Source organism: Stegostoma tigrinum, unplaced genomic scaffold (genome assembly GCF_030684315.1).
Source record: "Stegostoma tigrinum isolate sSteTig4 unplaced genomic scaffold, sSteTig4.hap1 scaffold_76, whole genome shotgun sequence".
In the NCBI taxonomy this organism is placed as follows: domain Eukaryota; kingdom Metazoa; phylum Chordata; class Chondrichthyes; order Orectolobiformes; family Stegostomatidae; genus Stegostoma; species Stegostoma tigrinum.
This window is the reverse complement of record NW_026728705.1, coordinates 1,659,453-1,664,436: the sequence shown is the minus strand read 5'-3', so window position 1 is coordinate 1,664,436 and position 4,984 is coordinate 1,659,453. Positions and strand designations below refer to the sequence as shown.

Below are 4,984 nucleotides of genomic sequence, written 5' to 3'. Positions count from 1 at the left end.
CAGCAGGACCTACCCTTCATGAACTCATGAACATCAGTGGGACAATTTATATCCAGCTGTCTTGCTATGTCTTCCTTGAACATAGATTCAATAATTTTCCTCAGTGCTGAAGTTAAGCTAACTGGACCAATGTTACCGGCTTTTTGCCTATTTCCTTTTTTAAACAGTGACGTCACATTGGCTGTTATCAATCTGCGGGATCTACCCCAGAGTCCAGTGAATTTTGGTAAATAATTACTAGTGCATTTGCTATGTCTCCCATCGCCCCTTTTAGTATCCTGGGATGCAGTTAATCAGGGCTAAGAGACCCCCATGTCTACTGTTAGCCCCGTTACCTTGCCCAGCACTGCCTCCTCAGTGATAATGATAATCTCTATCACAATCAGTGAGAGTTTCACATCAGAGGTGAATTAAATGGGTAGAAACATTGAAATACATCACTTTCATTAGCTCAGAAACAGTACTACAAAAATGCTCTTTATTGAAACATACAGGTGTTTTTGGCGATGTAACGGATTGGATGAAGAAAGGTTCGTTCCCTTCTGGGACCGTCTGGGAAGGGAGTGTTTAATATCAGAATGGAGGGCGCACATTTAAGGCAGAGTCGAGGTGAAGTTTATTCTCTCAGATGGTTGTGAATTAGTGGATTCTTTTACAGAAGAGCATTGTCAGAGCTGGGCCACAAAGTGCATTTAAGGCTGAGTTCGATTGATTTTCAGCAGCAAGGGTATCAGAGGTTACTGAGAAATCCAAGAAAGTGCAGTTCAGGATTATCAGGTCAGGATTATCTGCTCATTTAATAGCAGAGCAGACTTGATGGGCTGAGCTGTCTCCTTCTCCTCCAAAACTGCATCATGTTAATATAAAGCTGCAAAACTGACCAGAGCAAATTTTGCTTAAAAACAGGTAGATCCCATCGGGATACCGAACCTCAGTGATATTTGCAAAGGACAACAAACAAAGGGCCAGTCACTGTCAGAAGTGGGATTAGAACCCACGCCTCCAGGTGGAGACCAGAACAGCCAGCTTTACAGGGGAAAGAGTCTATTCCTTGAGTCTGGCACCTTCGACCACTCGGCCATCCTGACACACCTTGGCTGCTCCAGAGTGATCTGTATACCAGGGTAAACAGGAAAAGCCAGTCTTCAGCACCCACACTGAGTCTGGCTCCATTAGGCCCACAGTCACCTCTCACAAACCACCGTTGCCCTTCACTTTTCCCAACCTCCACCTTGTTCTTGTCTTAAACAATTGCATGTCAGGCAATTGTAGCTGACATTGCTGATGTAGAACTGGGATGTAGATTGAAGTGACACCGCCTGGTCTATGGCGTAATTCTACTTCTAAAGGTCAGTCAATATTTCACAGTTATGATTGCAAATTTTAACCATGAACACGCCACGGCAGTGAAGGCACTGAACCCTAATCAGCAGACTGCGAGGGAAGACTTATATCTCTCTCACCCTGGTCACTGCCTGATTCAGCATTGTGTCTCTCATCCTTCTGCACATGATCCCCTTGGCTCCATCACGGTGTTGTCGCATTGTCTTGGTTTATACTGCACAGACTACCCTGCCATCTATTACATTGCAGTTTCTAATGAATGAAACCCTACCTTACAGGGCACAGTCTTCACTCTATAGCGCAGTGTTGAAAGCAATGGTCTTGTAAAGCACCGGTCATGAGTTTACTTCTAACTGGGGGAGATGAGAATGTTTGTACAACTGCGGCATCCAATATCAAAAGGAGCACTTTCACATCGTCTGAAATTATGCCAATGTCATTTCCCCCACAGGCCAGCAGTGAGGTGAGGTGAGGTATTATAAACTGTAGGTTGACAAGGAAACAATGGGGGAGCAACACGGAGAGGGGAGCGGCCGAATGCTTTATTTCTTTGCTGTAGTCAGATTCTGGTTTTGAAGTATGAAATGGGACAATATAACCCAAATGGGTGAAATCCTACTTTCTGGGGCTTGGTTTCTGCTGAGGCCTTTGTCACCTTTTGGGAAATATGTCATGTGTTACCTTCTGAAGGTGAAAATGTGGTCCACTTCCCCAAGGGAACGTGAACATCTCAAACGGCCGGTCCATCGTCTCGTAACACACAAAGCTATGGGCAAAGGCTGGAAACTGGGATGTTGAGCCTCTTTCTGTGCCATAAAAACGTGATGATTCAGTCATTTTGCAGGATAAACAACTGTTGTAGAAAGAAAAAAAAAGCCAGGAGTTTTGCGATTACGATGCACACAGGTCTCTCGCTATCCATGGTGGTCTAGTGGTGAGGATCGGCACTTTCACTGCCACAGCCCGGGTTCGATTCCCGGTCAGGGAATCCAGTTTTATTTTCCCTGATGGTGACAATGCAAAGGCAGTGCAGCTCTGTCTGCAATCCTTTCAATGACAGTTCCTGACCCCGAGAACATCAGGGTCCATATTCCAGCCGCTTAAAGAGGGGAAAGGTGCCTTAGCTGTCACTGCTCAGTCAGTCTACTCACCTTTGTGTTGTGTTGTTAGCAGGGACATCAGCAGTGAGGGTAACATTCACAAGGTACACAACCAGCAAAGATAATCACAGTCGCCACTTCAATTCAATTGTCTCCCCTTTGTGACGCAGTAAGTTTCACTGCCATTTGTCCTCAGGAAGCTACAATTCACCTGATCGAGTCTGTTCAGCCATTCAATGAGATCGCTGCTGATCTGATAAATGTCAACTCCGCTTTCCTGCTTTTCCTCCATAACCTGAGGTAAACTCGAGCCGAATCACAACATCATATATTACCGATATTTTTCACAAGTTTAGATGACTTCAGTGACCTGTGCATGTTTGCATGAAATTGAATAATATGAAATGAGCCAAAAAAAGCCCTTCCCACAGTTCAACCCAGTGCAGGGTCAGCCGTATGACAAGAGTAAGAGAGCAAAAACGTTACCTCTATTTCTCCCAGCACAGATTTCTCTCTCGACGAGTTGAATATTTGCAGCATTTTTCATTCTAATTGTGACATTTTCATGGACAGATCCTCACTCAATCCACAAATAACTGACCTTCCAAAAACTATTTTGCCTCAGATTAAAATTGCTGTGCATCTTTTCATACAGCTTGAGGTCCCAATAATCCCTGCCCCATGTCAATAGAAGCTGCTCCGGGTGAGGGTGGAGCCCACAGACTCGGCATTTCACGCGCCTCTATGGCCATAGAAGGACCGCGCACTCACCAGTTGCATCACTTCTATCTGTATCCCCCTGGTCACTGTCTGATTCACAACTGTATCTCTCATCCTTCTGCACATCATCTCCGTGGCTCTATCTCGATTTTGTCACATTGTCTTGGCTCATATTGCACAGACTATCCTGTTATCTATTATCACAGCGTATGTCTGCACGCTCATTGCCATCCCCATTTCCGGTTATATCTTCGTGACTGGTTCACTGAGTTTCCCTGGTTCTGGGCCCAGGAACTGGGATTATATGGTTGTATGCAGCAATGGTTACTTCCTTGTGTGAGGGAGCTGATGAAATATCCAATGTTAAACTAGATTACTTTTGAAAGGTACATTTCAACAAGAGCCAGCACTGTACACGGAGTCTTTGATATTTCGTAGAAATCTATCAATCTCAGTCTTCAATATAATCATTGATGGAATCTCCACAGTCCCTGGTAGCATTGTAATTGCAGATTCCAGCCCTCTGTGAATCTCCACATTACAGTGTTCCAGTTGTCGATCTGGTGCTGTTCCTAACATATCCTCTGCCACTGTAGTTATTGCTTGTTGCACACCAGCAAACTCATGCGGTGCTGTGATCGTATTCTGGTTAGTACTCTGTGTTGTGGCCACAGCAACCTCGGTTTGAATCTGAGACCTGGCAGTGGGTGCTTGCTGTATTTTGTTTTAATCCTTGTGCCATGGGCCACAGAAATGCAGCAAGTATCAAACATTTTTACGTGTAAATATTCTTTGAGGTGGTGACAATCATCTCCCAACCCCGGCTCTCTCACATATCTGCATTTGATGTGTCACAATTCAAACCCACCACTTAGAGAATTTTCTCCCTCCCACAATCACTAACTCTCCTTTACGTCCCTCCTTCCACTTCACTGAGACACTGCACAAGCTAACATCCATTTTCACATTGACATTGTTCATTCTGTCTTGTTGCAGTCTATGTTGCTGAGTGAACGTGGCCTGTCTCACCACCAGGAACTCTAAACCAGATGAAATATTTAGATACTGGGACGGTCAGATCAAGACTCATGGAACAGCTTTTACTGACATGGACCAGTGATTATTGGAACATCAGGCCTAGGAAAATGACCCATGGCAATAATGAGCAAAATGGACTGCATCAGAAAAGACCAGTTTCAGTGGCTTTCTGCAGCATTCATTGTATTTGTTCATTTCGCTACAGCGAGAGTATTGTGCGCAGTTCATTAATTCACATTATTGTGGGATGTGATAGCACCAGAAACTGTGCCGAAGAGATTTACCAGGATATTGTCTCACCTGAAGAGTTTCCGTTATGAAGTGAGATCGAACAGACTGTGGTCGTTTTCCTCAGAGCAGAGGCGATGTACAAAATAGTGAGGGTAGACTATGTAAACGCTTCCCCTCGAGGAAGGGTTCAATCACCGGGGTCCATAGATTTAACCTAAGAGGAAGGAAGTTTTGAGTATATTTACAGAAAATTGCTTTTAGCCAGTGGATGTTTGGAATCTGGAAGCCACTGCCTGCAAGTGTCCTAGAGGCAGAGATCCTTTTGACTTTAATAAGCATTCAGATGTGAATTTGTGATGCTGTGGCATTGACGGTTATGGGCGAAGCAATAGAAATAGAATTTGGATACTAAAGCGATTGTATGTGATTGGTGCACACGTAAAGGGCTGAGGGGGCAGTAGCACCTGATGCCGTCATTAGCATTGTGGTCAGTATCCCCACCTTTCACGAGGGAAACCAGGGTGCAATTTCCTACTGGACCCAACCCAAGC

The 4,984-nt window shown here is 44.7% G+C and overlaps 1 non-coding gene across 1 annotated transcript; it reads right to left on the bottom strand.

Annotated features, from left to right (window-relative positions):
• Window positions 1–973: 973 nt before the first annotated feature.
• trnal-caa (transfer RNA leucine (anticodon CAA)) lies at window positions 974–1,088 on the bottom strand. The gene is made up of 2 exons: window positions 1,051–1,088; window positions 974–1,019 (listed from the first exon to the last, which is right to left on the bottom strand). It is a non-coding gene; the product is annotated as a tRNA-Leu (tRNA).
• Between the last annotated feature and the right edge of the window lie 3,896 nt (window positions 1,089–4,984).